Source organism: Triticum aestivum, chromosome 4A, assembly GCF_018294505.1.
Source record: "Triticum aestivum cultivar Chinese Spring chromosome 4A, IWGSC CS RefSeq v2.1, whole genome shotgun sequence".
NCBI classification, from domain to species: domain Eukaryota; kingdom Viridiplantae; phylum Streptophyta; class Magnoliopsida; order Poales; family Poaceae; genus Triticum; species Triticum aestivum.
The window spans coordinates 429,267,369-429,282,328 of NC_057803.1; the positions used below are offsets into that span (position 1 = coordinate 429,267,369).

At 43.7% G+C, this 14,960-nt stretch overlaps 1 long non-coding RNA gene across 10 annotated transcripts; it reads left to right on the forward strand.

Annotated features, from left to right (window-relative positions):
• The first annotated feature begins 2,662 nt into the window (after positions 1–2,662).
• LOC123086220 (uncharacterized) lies at positions 2,663–14,633 on the forward strand. 10 transcript variants are annotated; one of them, XR_006440689.1, is made up of 9 exons: positions 2,664–3,204; positions 3,297–3,640; positions 4,270–4,331; positions 4,523–4,639; positions 4,716–4,793; positions 4,880–5,518; positions 5,616–5,701; positions 7,784–7,884; positions 8,254–14,633. It is a non-coding gene; the product is annotated as an uncharacterized lncRNA (long non-coding RNA). The 10 variants fall into 10 exon arrangements; XR_006440694.1 differs by having other exon boundaries at positions 5,024–5,518; XR_006440690.1 differs by having other exon boundaries at positions 2,663–3,204; positions 4,523–5,518; positions 8,254–8,354; positions 8,511–14,633.
• The last annotated feature ends 327 nt before the right edge of the window (positions 14,634–14,960 follow it).

Sequence of the window (14,960 nt, forward strand, 5' to 3'; positions counted from 1 at the left end):
GCCACAGGAGTCGTCCCTTACCGTCTTCATAGTATCTTCCTCTTAGGTAATAGCACATGTTGCCGTGTTGTGAGTAGATCATCGATGGGATGTGGATAAAGCTATCTGAATTAGTTGGATCAGCAACCAAGCCGAGAAGCAAGACGAAGGGATTTCCGCCTATTGCATGCTCGGAGGAGTTCGAACCCCCACCACTCAGAATAGGTTGAGGAGTCGCGCCTCACCGGCGGTGTTGCCAACCAGACCCTCCTTGAGGCCGTCGTCGATGGGTGGACATGGAGGGAAACATTGGTGCATCTCGGGAGCGAGGGAAGGGACTGTCGGCGGTGGCGAAGAGAGCAAATCGGGTGTAAGAAACCCTAGCTGGCCAAGAGAGAGACAGAGGAGACCATGAACGTACATCGGGAAACAAAAGACGCAGTGCTGGTTTTTTCTCTGAGCTTTAATAATAGAGATGTGTACAGATGTGAGGGTGATTGATTTGGATGGCCTGCCCATGCATGTTTAAGGAATGATTGATCTGAATTGATTTGGATGGCCTACGCATACGTGTTTCCTAGTTTTCTGGTATGTGATCTTTTATTATGGAATATACATGTGTTTTGGTAGGTGTCTCAGAGGACATACCATATAGCAAAGATTTGGTGCGTGGATTTTTTTCTAGGCAAAGGGGATATACAAGTGCAGGGAAGCAACATCATATGGTAAGTGCAATCCTAAAAGTACGTGTTTTTTTACCCCTTTTGCAATGATCTATAAAGAGATAAAAACCAATGGTACAGAGGCGATGGGAGGTGAAGAAAATAAAACCGGGTGAAAATAAAGTCGGAGTACCAAGCTACCAACTGCTCCATTAGAAGTAGAGATGCCTTCATCTCTACTCCTAATGTCTTCATCTCTACTCCTAATGTCTCAGTTGGTAGTCTCCGTTGGTTAATTTTTGTCTCATCTCTCTTGGTTTATTTTTGTCCTCCCTCCCACCTCGCAGGTAGACACGTCGACCAAAAAAGACCAGCGATCCCTCCACGTCCTTCGATCCAAGGACATAACTCCCGTCGCACTAGAGAAAAAGGGCCGAAAAAACCCTACAAAAATTAACCTATGAAAATTAGAGCAACTCTAGCAGACCCCGCAAAACGCCCCTGCCCGTAAAATAACCGCCAAATTGCGGGTCGGGGACAGAAAATCTGCACGAGCAGACCCCGCATCCCGCCCCGGCCCGCAATTTTTTTGCGGGGCGCGGCAAATCTTCTCCCCCAACCTCTATCTTCACGGGCTGGGAGGTCGACCCGAGCTCAACCCCTATCCGCGCGAGATTTGGCGGGAGGGACATTTCCGCGCGGCCCTTCCCGCTCCCCGCACCCTCCGCCACCATTGCTCCCACTCCGCAAGCTCCAGCCGCTCTTCCCTGGCCGTCTGTCGCCGCCATGGACGACCCCCTGCTGTCCCCCGTCACCGTCGAGGTCGACCACGCCCCTTCCGCTCGGGCGGATCTCGTCGCCGGCCAAGTAGGCCCCCCCGCAGCCGTCGCCCAAGCCCAAGCCGCGCCTGCACGCAAGCGGCAGGGCAACGTTGTCGTGCAGGGCGGGAATCCATCCGCCCCCGCCGCGATGACCCGCGCTTCGAAGAGAACAAGATCATGTCAATGAACCGCAATGATATGGACGACCTCACCAAAACATGGCATGATATGGCAAGGAGGGAAATCTTGAAGAGAAGAATGGTGGCGTCGGCCGGTTCGTGCTATAGTCCCGGTGATGTTTTCTCCGCTCCATATGGTGGCAATGTGGATGATTTCGGTGCGGGAGTTGAAACAAGCGCCGGAGGTGGATTCGGTGGCGTCGATGAACTCCAAGGTGGACTCGATGGCGCGGAGTGAAGATCGATCAAGATGATGCCGGACATGGGCGCAAACCTTTTGTAGGGCCCTCTTTTGCGTTAGCCGTAATGAACTTGCTTCTATTTACGCGTAAAACTGTTTGTGTCGTTTGGATTTGAACTTGTTTGTGAAATCCTATGTCAATGCGAGATTTGCAGTTTATCTGTTTGCGGGTCGTCACGGTGGTGTCCGAGCAGAACTCACATCGCCGACCCGTAAAAACTATTTTACGCGAACTGCAAATGCGTTTTACGGGCCGCCATTTTACGGGGTCTGCTGGATTTGGACTTAACCAGCCATCCCTTCGCCGCCGCCCTCCACTTCAGGAGACGGAGCCGATCGCGTTGAGGATCCGCCACCCTCGCACGACAGAGCCGCCGCTCTTGAGAACGCCACACCAGATCCCTTCGCTGTCGCCCTCGCACATCAAACCCACCGCCTCCCTTGCGAGGACGCCCGATCATGGGTCTCCATCGGCGCCAGGACGGCCGCGGCCTCCCGACCGCCGACGCTCCAGATCCGCCTGTCGTTGACCCCCTCTACATTAGTGATCGGTCAAGGCAGGGGCGTGGCGATATCCATCTTTCCGCATGTACGGCGGCCGGTGCCCGCGTCCGTGTATCCTGCGCCAAGGGTGTCGTACGAATATTTTTTTTACGGATCCGTTTACAGGATCTGCATCTGTACCAGCCTGCGCCGGTCCGCAAAAACTATTTTACGCGAACTGCAAATGCGTTTTACGGGCCGCCATTTTAGGGGGTCTGCTGGATTTGGACTTAACCAGCCATCCCTTCGCCGCCGCCCTCCACTTCAGGAGACGGAGCCGATCGCGTTGAGGATCCGCCACCCTCGCACGACAGAGCCGCCGCTCTTGAGAACGCCACACCAGATCCCTTCGCTGTCGCCCTCGCACATCAAACCCACCGCCTCCCTTGCGAGGACGCCCGATCATGGGTCTCCATCGGCGCCAGGACGGCCGCGGCCTCCCGACCGCCGACGCTCCAGATCCGCCTGTCGTTGACCCCCTCTACATTAGTGATCGGTCAAGGCAGGGGGCGTGGCGATATCCATCTTTCCGCATGTACGGCGGCCGGTGCCCGCGTCCGTGTATCCTGCGCCAAGGGTGTCGTATTCATCTCAAGGAGGTCCTCTCAGTCCTTCCCGGCGACGATGCCGAGCCGGGATTCCTCCTCCCGCAGATCCATTGATCCATGGTCAGATCTCAAGGAGGAGGGGCGTGCAGCGATTGCCACCGTCGGTGCCTGCACGGGAAGGTCTCTGGCGCCTGCTCCAACCAGATCCAGCCGGACTGCCATCCCATTGCGGTAATAAATCTCAAGCCATGTCCTTTTCATTGAGTTGAACTACAACACACATGTTGTGTTTATGTGTTAGATCTTGCTGAATGTCTTGCCAGATATGTGTGCCGCTCCTGTTGTGCATTTGCTGGTTAAGCTGCTGCTTGTGCAAAATATGCCTACTGCTACCTGGGCTCACATGACCCAGAGAAAGGAGCTGCGCAAGGAATCACTGCCAGAAGATTCAATACGAGTTTGAAGAGTCTTGGACTCTAGGCCAATTTCGGCAAGGAAGCAGCAATGCGAGCTAGCCGAGGGTTCAGACTGATGTGCGCTTTGATTCTCGCTGATTTATGATTTGACCAAACCAAGCTGCTTTGGTTATGACGAAGGAGAACCCGCTGTTCCTAGAGGCCTGACGCGTGGTCGATCACAAGTCCTCCAAAGGGTGGAGCTGTTTCAGGTACCACGAGCACCTTCCATGACAAGCAGGTTCCAGTTGTGCCAAGTCTACCTGCTACTGCTATTCATACTGTCCCCCTAGCAAAATAAGTTTATCTGATGCCTCAACGGCTCATATTTCTGCAAGTCACCCATTTATTTAGTGTTGGTCTGGGGAATTTTTTAAGTTGTTGTCTATACCTTCATGCCTCACCTGTAGTTTAAGTTAGAATCCATTCTGAAGTAAACCGAGTTACTAGCAGTTTACATGCCTTCTGGGCAAGCTAAGCTTCTTGAGGAAACTTAAAGTTTCCAGAAGATGTTATACACCTGACTGACGAAGATCTTTTCATTTTTCATAAAGAAATTGATATGTATTTTTTATGTCCACAAGGCATTTCATGACGATCCAAGCAGGTTGCTGATCAAATAGAAAATATGTAATTTTCTGTTTTGGTAATAAACGTGCAATTCAGCATATAGCTGGGGCAGCCTGATTTCCTCTTACACACGTCCGCTAGCAGCAACAGTTACAACCAGGCGGTTGCGGCCTGACTTGGCGGCTCTTCCTTTTTCTTTTGTGTTTGAACCAAATTTGGTGGTCTCTGATTTTACAAGCATGTGTTGATCTTGGTCTTGTTCTGTATGCAGGTAGGGTACACTTGATGTTTCAAGTTTGGTGAAAGAAAAAGAGCTTCCTATGTTGATTTCGGGTAAGACATACATTCTGCCATGCATTAGTAGACCAATTGCTTCTCTGTGCAGGGAAAAAAATAGTGATTGAATCTCTCTGTCATGTTTCTTGATTATCCAATTAATTTACCCCCATCTATGCATAAATTGGTCCGATTGAGATATGCCATTTTTTTATGTAATAATCTATATTGGTTCTATATATGACTAGAACAATATGACACGATGCACATCGGTCCGCTTTACTGGCAATCTATCTACCTAGATGGAGGGGAGGCACTCGTGTGGAGCTGCTCAATGTTCGAGGAGATACGGCTGATTAAGCAAGGTTATTTTAAAGTTCTTTGTGGTTCATGTTAGCTAGCTATCAGTAATAGTACAATCTTGATTTTTATGTCGTTCAGGTTTACCTAACCATCAGTAACATTACTTTCTATTGGAGACTTCTTACAGGAGGTGCTTATAAAATGATAGTTCAACAGGTACAGATTTTGGATTGCGGTTATCTATTTAGCAGGGCATCAGTTAACTCAAGGCATCACTTACCAGCATTCTTTGTTGTGTGCAGCAAGGGGAAGACAGAGATTGTCTGATATATGCGATAACGCAATATAATTTTCTCTTGCATATTTATAATCTGCTATTTGAATGATGTTTTCTGTGTTGTAGTCCAATCAAGACAATTTGCAACTTTGGTGTTGTGACGTTGTAGGCCGTGCTCAACAGCAATGGGGGACTGTCGTTGATGCCTGACCCATGATGCCGGCGAAGGAACGGGACTCGACGAGGGGTGGACGCCATGGGTTCGTGAACTGGCCAAGCCTCCGTTGTTCGTTTGGTAATGTCCGACGCATCAGAGGCATAGTATGACATGCTCTGATTTTGACATCGTCTACCAACATCCGACGAAGGAGAATCCGTCCCGGTTTCCATCTTGATGGTAAGTTCTTTAATCTTCTATCTCATGGGATGTGATGTGGTTGTCTTCATTTTGGCTTTTGACAAAGGATTGAAATTAGCTTATGTGCTTCCGAAGTGATATTATCAACCTTCAGCGCCACCACACTCAAATGGCGTAGGATAGACTGATGTTTCATGTGATGTGCTTTAAGCCATGTTTCAGCTTGTGTCGACACAACATGTATTTTTAGTTTCAGTTGTTGAGCTCTGCACTACAAGACCGAGAAAGACCCATGGCTTTTTACAGGTCAGGCATGTTTACTAAAATATATAATTTCTCAAACATTTCCATCAATATGTGAGTTGTTTGCTTGCTCAACCTTACGCTGGGATCATTTCTACAGACTACAAATAGAGGGAAATTGGCTTGTGCCTTACTAGAGACAGATGAACCAATAAAATGATTGAAAAGGCTCTTTCCAAGCATATGGTAAGCTGAATCTTGTACATTTTACTTCTTAATATAATTTGGTCAGTATGTTGTTTATTTTCCGAAATACTGAATCTATCACTATCAAAGCATATACTGATATGTTTTTGTAGCTATGTTTGCCTGTGAACATTGTATTCCATGCCATGTGATCAGAAAGAACAATATGTACATATCAGTAGGAATTAATTGGGGACTACATATTTCCTAGAGGGTATCACTACGAGTGAGAAAGTTTATTATTGTGAGTCCATATTTTGGAATGGTAAATCAGAAAGTTCTTGGAGCTATTTCAGGCTAAACTCGTACAAACAGTATGTACATGTCATATTTTAAAATTTGGTTCCCAGACTTTCTGATTACATATCCGATGCTTAACATTCATCATTGTAAATGTACATTTAATTGTAAATCAGAAAGTTGTTTCATATGCGAAACTTCAATATAGATGTGATTTACATTGATAACCATGGAACATCAAGAAGTAAAATGAGTGGATCTGGGTATGAACATCGTTGGATCTTTCTCTTCTCTGCGGGTGTAATAATTACTAGCCATGCCCGCGCGGCGGCACGCCGCGCCCCGTAGATACATTATGTGTGTATGTGTTTGTAGTCAAACTTCTATGAGCATGTGTTTGTAGTTAAAAAAAGCAAGACATGCACATGAAGAATTTGCAAAGTATACATTTATTATCAGCATGGGTGCTTCATCTTGCAAGATGGAAATTATACAATGTCCTTTTTTCCAAGCAAGACCGGACACATTGCACTCATTTGTAGCTTATATCATTCTTGTGGAGCCTTCCGCGGGATGTGTACCTCCAATGAAATGATGCAAAGCATTTGCAAATTGTTTCATGTGATCTATAGGTGCTTAGCGACAGTGCATCCAACAATGATTTTGACAAATAAAGGTGGCATCAATATGATATGCATTTGATTCAGACCAATCGATTGCGAGTTAAAGTAGAAATAAAAAATTTCATTCAAGCATAATTCCCTCATTGCCCTCTTAGAAGTGTTGAAAAGTACTAACATGCAAGCTATAGAACTTAGTTACGAATAAGGGAAATCATAAGTGCTAAAATGTAAAATAACCAAAGAGATAAGGTTATCCCGACATGCTCTCTCTACTCCTGTGCCGCACACCATTTAGATAGCATTGGCTCGCCGCAGAGACGTCGCCGGCTCGCCACCATGAGCTACAGAGGTGGCGGGAGCAGCGAAGGGGCCGAGCGCTGTCGTATGTCGTGCGGCGGCCACACCGCAGGTAGCCACTCACGGCAACTACGCGCACGCACGCACCGGCCGCCGTCGCGCCGCGAGCTTCGCCTGGCTGTGCACTGCCGCAACCACACGTGAGTTCTTCCGACACGCACCGCCCACAGTCGACCTGCGAGCCACACATGCACCGCCGCGAAGCGCTGCTTGATCCCCTCCATGGACTCGTGCTCGCCATCGCAGTCCGTCGCCCTGGCCACGGAGAGGGCCAAGATCCATGGAGCTGCTCGTGGGGTGAGCATATCGTCCTCGTGCTCCTCAATTCTGCTGGGGTATCGTTTGGGCTGGGTGGCAGAGATGGCAAATTCCTCCTCGGGTGTCTTAGGTTCGGTTCCTTTGCTTCACTCACTGTTTCTGGTTGTCGTGTGCTTCCTTGGCTTGTTTTGCCTGAATTGAGCTTCTCTGGATAGTAATGAGATTGATGCTAACATGTACTACTTCAGTACTTTACTTGTTTCTTAGTAAGAATAGTGATCAAATTCTTGTAATTCGAGGCAGCCTGGCTACTTGAAAAATGTAACTTTTATTAGTATTGCTGTCTAGGTTGATGGGTTGGTGCATTTGTTGTACATGACAGAGAATTTCTAATTTTGGTAGTTTGGTCGATACATTATCTTTCCCTTTTGGATGTTTGTGAATTCTGACATGTCCAATGGGGAAACAAATGCTCAATTTAGTTAGCTTACCTTAAATTCGGTTTTACCTGTTGAATTACCACATTGTGTTTTATCATCAATTTCTCACAGTTATGCAACCCTGGCTACTGGACACTTGTAAAACTCTTGTTTCCTTTGTGCAGGGTGGTACACCTCCTTTATTCTGAGAAATAAAACTTATGGTTATATGATATCATCTAAGGTGAAACGTTGAAAGGGCTCTTGGATTGTATGCCTCGCTCAGGTAATGAATCCTTTGTACAGAGAGCTCTTCTTGATGCCCGCATAAGTTAAAATTCTTGTAATTCGAGGCAGCCCGAGATTGTTCGCTGGAAAAATATAACCTTTTATTAATATTGTTGTCTAGGTTCACGGATTGGTGCATTTGTTTGTACCTGACAGAGATTTTCTAATTTTGATAGTTTGGCTGATGCATTATCTTCTCCTTTTGGATGTTTTTGAATTCCAGCATGTCCAATGGGGAAACAAATGCTCAATTTAGTGACTTCACCTCAAATTCAGTTTTACCTGTTGAATGACCACGTTGTGTTTTATCTTCAATTTTTCACAGTGGCCACTTACCTGCTGTAAAACTCGTGTTTTCTTTCTGCAGGTTGGTGCGGTCTTATATTTCAAGAAATAAAATCTTGTGGTTATATGCTATCAGTTAATGTGAACCCGTGAAAGGCCGCTTGAATTGTATGCCTCGCTCAGGTAATGAATCCTTTGTGCAGAGAGCTCTTCTTGATGCCCCCATAAGTAATGAATTTGCTACACAGCAAAAAAAAGTAGCTATTTGTTTTATGGGACCCTGCTTGCTTATTGTATTAAAATGACGATATGGCTTTGTTTATGCGGAATATCATCCAGGTATTTAAAGGTCGTCCAAGTACACATTTAGAATCTGTTAGGGGGGGGGGGTGCGCACTTCTCTAGTATGGCCAGGTATTCAAAAGGCACCACTTTACTTACAGTTCTTCGAGCTTTGTAGGCCTCAACAGAAGTCCCTTGGCCAAGCTTCATTGTAATGCCTAACTAACTATTTAACAAACAACTTTGTCAACTAATAAAAGCAACACTGCAGGTAAATAAATTCATTTTCACATGTTATGGTAAGCTGGCTTCTTCCAGCTCCCCAAAAAACTGAGTACTAATATACAGAGAAGGTTTATAATTATTAAGGCTACTTCACAAATTATTTTGGGAACGGACTAAACATATCAGGATATACACCATCATCTACTAATACTCTACTAAATGAATTATCAATTCACTTCTCTAGTATTTAAATTATACATGTCATGGAATGACTAACAGTACTTGTTCTTCTCTCAAAGCTGTCAACAAAATACAGCCAGTAGAGAAGTTAGAAGGATTTTGAGCTCTAAAGTCCAGGTATCAATCCACTTGACTGCACCGATCTCTGGCCATTTAATTCATGAATCAACGGATTTATCTATAAGAGAGTAATTGTCTGTAAGATAGAACTTGCTTGCATGCATTTCATAGATAATAAATCTGTAAAGAGAAGTTAGGAGGTAACATACATATCTGAATATTTACACTTCATATACAGACCCAATACATCTTCAATTCAGAGGTAGGATAGAAGACTGTTTGGTCAGATCTCCATAGCTGCAAAAATCTTCAATAATTTGTGAACTCCGTCAGACAGTAATATTAAAAATTCCTTGTTTTATTGATATATTCACATCTAGATAAAGGAGGTACATGTCCACAGGGGAGGAAAAGCAGCCATCAATTGTGCTAAAGTGGCCTCAGTCCAAAGACACTCTCTAAAGTAAAATTTAGAGCACAAACTGATGAAGTCTCTTTGAAGTAAATTCTAAAATACATAAAATGGCATGGGAAGTGTGGAGCCCTTCCATCTTATTTAGATGATCTTCAGAAGAGTAGTGTTTTTGTCCTCTTGTGGATATTTAAATTACAATTACCCTAAAAAGTGAAGTTAACTCGTGAATATGTGCTTTAAGCAGATCCAACTTCATTAGTTTTGAAAATAAAACAATTCTCTTCAATGATATAACTTTATACTTCATATTTGTTCAGACATTGTCAATTCAATTTTTTGGTACGCGATACAGCTAAAAAAGTGGTAGTTGACAAATGAATGCCCATCGGATGGTACCACTTTGATACAGTGCATCCAGCCTTGTAGGCCTAAAAAAATGCCCCTTCGCCAAGCTTCACTGTGATGCCTAACTAACTACTCCCTCCGTTCCATATTTGTTAATTGATAAACTGATTTCTTCCAGCTGCCCAAAAAACAGAGTACCAATACACATGAAGGCTGTTTAGTTGTTAAGGCAACTTTACAAATCATTTTGGGAATGGACTAAACACATATACACCAGTTGAATGCGAAGAAAAGAAATCATTTATCTACTAATACTCCACTAAATGAACTCCAACAATTCGCATCTCTAGTATTGTATTATACATGTCAAAGAATGACAAACAGTACTTATTCCTCCCTCGAAGTTGTCAAGGAAATACAACCAGTAGAGAACCTGGAAGGATAGTGAGCTCTAAACTTCAGATATCTAAGGGGGTAATTGCAGATAAGATAGGACTTGCTTGGATGCATTTCATAGATAATAAATCTGTAAAGAGTGGTTAGGAGGTAATCCCTTTGTAAACTAATATAAGACCGTTTAAATCACAACTTTAGTGATCTAAAGTAGTAGTCTAAACGGTCCTATATTAGTTTACAAAAGGGGTAACATACATATCTGAACATTTACACTTCTTATCTTCAATTCAGAGATAAGACCGAATAGTCTCTGGTCAGATTTCCATAGCCGCAAAAAGCTTCAATAATCTGTGAACTATGTAAGACAGTAATATTAGAAACCCCTTATTCTATTGATGTATTCACATCAAAAGAAAGGAGATACATGTCAACAGGGGAAAAAAACCAACCATCAGTTGTGCTAATGTTACCACTCCAGAGTGGCCTTAGTCCAAAGACACCACCTGGATTAAATTTTAGAACACAATAAGTTTCAGTTAACTGGTGAACGCTCTCTGAAGTGCAATTTAAAACATATAAAATGGCACGGGAAGTGTGGAGCCCGTCCAGCTGACTGAGATCATCTCGAGAAGAGTGGTGTTTTTGCCCTCTTATGGAGATTTGAAAGAGCAATTACCCCAAAAAAGTGCAGTTAACTGATGAATACATGTTGTAAGCAGGCCCAAGTTCATTAGTTTTGAAAATCAAAAAATTCCCTTTCATAATATAATTTTATACTTCATATTTGTTCAGACATTGCAAATTTATTTTTTGGTATGAAGTAGAACTAAAAAGAACTGTTGATACATCATTACATGTATGCATGATATTATAAAGCATCGATAGATTTTTTTATTTATTGAAATGCTCCCTCTTGTGAATTTAGTAGCAGTTTAGTACGAAGTCCTGGATCGCTAGCTGATGGTGATGAAACACACGCTATTACTATTGAGCTGCCCAGACAGAAGCAGTCCCGCTTCAGATACAGTCACACTATGTATGGGACACTTGAGAGAGAGAGAGAGAGAGAGAGAGAGAGAGAGAGGGAGGGAGGGCTTCAGCACAGCAGTGGAACGGGGGTAGGGATGTAGAAATACCAGACAAAGCGGCAGGGATACGTCAGTTTGTACGGCGAAAACGACGGAACGAACGCCGCGCGAAATATCCGGACGGCGCAACCGCACCGCCTCGACCGATTAGCTTTGCCTGTCACGTCACCGCCATCGCTGCATGGATCAGCGCACAAATCTTGTCGCTTTACTCCTGGAAGCAAACGCAACTCTCGCAGGCAGTTCCGATTGGTGGACCGCGTCGTTCGACCGATCCCGATGCATGGCACCGCCCGACATGCATCTGGAACCAAGAGCCAGTCAACTGTGCAGCCCAGATTCATCACATAGCTACGGCCGACACCTTTTGTCGCCTGACAGCTGCAATCAAGTGCAATCAAATGGCCAATTCCAATTGGTCCGCTTGCTACCACGCGGCCTCACCCAATTAGTCTGCATGCATGCAACAACTCGATTAATCAGCTAATCCATCTCTTCTTTTTGCCTTGAATTTTCTACAATTTATGTTCATGAGTATTTTATATTAGTTTGATTGATCTGGTGTCCCGCGTCCCGTTAACAGCCTTTCTTGTTATTATTTGTGACCACTCTGATATTAACTAATAACTTGACCATTACGGGCAAACCTAACAGTGGTTGTGCTTTGCAAGCCTGATGAACTATCTGTAGTCTGCATGCATGCAACAACTCGATTAATCAGCTAATCCATCTCTTCTTTTTGCCTTGAATTTTCTACAGTTTATATTCATGAGTATTTTATAGTAGTTTGATTGATCTAGTGTCCCACGTCCCATTAACAGCTCTTTCTTGTTATTACCTGTGACCACTCTGATATTAACTAATAACTTGACCATTATGGACAAACCTAACAGTGGTTGTGCTTTGCAAACGTGATGAACTATCTGTTTCAAACATATGCTAGAATGGACAGTGACACACGCTAAAAAAACAACCACGTCAGAAGAACCGAAAGCGATAGCACATGAGAAAGAAACCACATTCAAACAGCCAAAAGGGACAGCACGTAGGCACACACAAACACACACGAACAGATTGAGCCAAACACAACCAAAAAACGCTAAATCAACCAAACCAAATGCCACACCCGTTCAAAAAATTTCAATGAAATAAATGAATCCACGAGGCGTTTGTACACCACCACATCCCAAATTAATACCACGTGCCATGTATAGGTTTACCGTAAGGTCTTTTTCAGCCAAGTGGGTGAATCTTGAGGCAAAAACCTTCTCTGGAATAGATGCTTGGGTATTAGATTAGGGACAACTAAATTCTTTATCTTCGAATATTCTTTTCATTTCCGTGCATATCTAAGGGAGAAGTAAATAGAAAGCACTTACATAGGTTCCATTGATTTATGTGCATGTCAATGGTTCCATTGTTTCCCACCTCTTTTGGGAAGCAGTCTGTCAAATTGCTCCACATAAAATCCCTTCATTAAAAAAACAGATTTGTTTAATATAAGTGAGAATATCTTCAGATTAAATATAACAGCTGCAAGAGCTCATTTCAAAAACTATGTACAATAAAAACATAGAATGAATAAGCATACATGTAGGTTACTATTGTACAAAAACTATAAGATAGAACATCTTCAGATTAAAGATTACATATTACAGCTGCAAAAACTATGGTAAAAAAACTATAATAGCTGCAAAAACTATGTTTAATATAATATAGAATATCTTCAGATTAAATATTGCACATAAAAAACTATAACAGCTGCAGGAGCTCTTATATCAGATCTGCTCATTTAAAAAAATATGATAACCAGAGTCATAGAATGAATAAACATATGTGTAGATACAATGAATAGATTATTTAGAAGTACTGTGCTACTGATTACGCAATTCTAACACATGAAGTGCATCATTGTAAATAAGATACTAGCTATCTTCAGGCTGGAAATGCAAGCAGTCAAACATTAACAACAGTATTTCTAAAAAATGAAAACAATCTTGCAATCTTGATATAAGAATTCTATCTTCAGCAGCATCACCGATTTTGCTATTTCATCTCATGTTGAAATCAACAATAGTTATAAAAACAGGAGTACAATCAGTCTACAATCTTGATATAAGAATCCTAAGTACTCCAAATAAGAGTATATAAACAGGAGTATGCAAAGAGTATGTAAACAGTGAGCAAGTATGCAAGCAGTGCATATTATATAAATAGGAGTACAATCTTTTCCTATAGGAGTACAATCTTGACTTGTAGGAGTACACAGAAACATCCATTTTTAATCACTACTTTTTCAACATAACAGAGGTCTACAAAAGCTTTTTAAGATACAATGGAGGTCTACAAAAGCTTTATTTTCAGATACCACTAATAAGTAGCCACAATGCTTTATTTTTCAGATACCACTAACCTTGGATTTTTAATTATGAGCACGAGAGCACAGGTAATTACATAAAAAAACAATTGAGCATATCTATCCCATCAATAGCAACAACATATTCGAACATCGACAGCAACAGAGTACTTGAACATGAACATCATTTGATCTATCTGTGCTTGCAAAATGATGAATTACTGTTGTATACACGCATTGCAAATTCTTCCACAACAATCTGTAGTTGAACACCAACAACATACTCCAACATCAACACGCATTGGAAATGGTGAATTACAGAAACAGAGTTCAGAACACAACTGTCAGAAAGGTACTTGTACAAGTATACCTGTTATCTGTACTTGCAGCTCCGCCCGATGAAGCCCTGCCACCACCAGCTAATGCAGCCCAGGACGGCTGGAAGAAGTCCATCGGGCAGAACTGCCGCACCAGCAGTAGGAGAGCTGCCCATCTCCCTGGACCGCTCCAGGAAGCAGCTGGAAGAACTCTGCCGGGCAGCACTCGTCCTCCTCCTCCTCGTCCATGGGGGGAAGCCCCAGCAATGAGCTGTTGTCGGGAGCGGAGTCTGGGGAAGGGATCTGGCGAAGAGTACCGAGCTCACCGCGGCAACAGGCACGCTTGTCGCCGCCCTCATCCCCATGCCCTCTAGATCGAGATGGAAAGAAGTGATTTTTGGTCCGGAGGAAAGAACAGGGGAGCTGCGCGGGGGAGAGCACCGGGAGGAGGCTCGGGGGAGCTGCATGGCGCGGCGGCGTGGCCTGGCCGGCGAGCAGGCAGAGAGAAAATGGAGATGGAGCAGAGTGTGGTGTCGGAGGGGATTCGAGGAGTGCAGGTTATGTCGGACAATTGTGGAGGGAGTTTTCAGAAAAATGCCATTGCGGCAAGTATTTGGAACCGGAGGGAGTATCAAACTCGCAATGTAGTACTCCCTCAAACTAATCTCTACGAAGCTTATGTTGAAAGATTGTCATGTGTACTTATCAAATCACTGTCATGTTGTGCTTGCTCAGTGACATGCATTGCCCAATTTGTTTATATCAACATCAATTAGTAGTAGACTTGTGAAGTTCAAAAAACATTCAGTCTGAAATGCTTCAGCTAATGCGTACTCCCTCCATAAAGAAATATAAAAGCTTTTCGAGAAATTCCTACATAAAGAAATACTATAAAAGCTTTTTGAGAAATCCATGGTTGTGTAGCTTCGCGTCAGGTAGCCAGACAGCTACCGCACCAAGTTGTCGTGTCCATAGAAGCCACCACCCTTGAGTCGTGTCGTGCATCTCACTCCTACATCTCCAAGCAGGAAGCCGGCCAGCGCAATCTGCAGCAAGCTGTTGTCT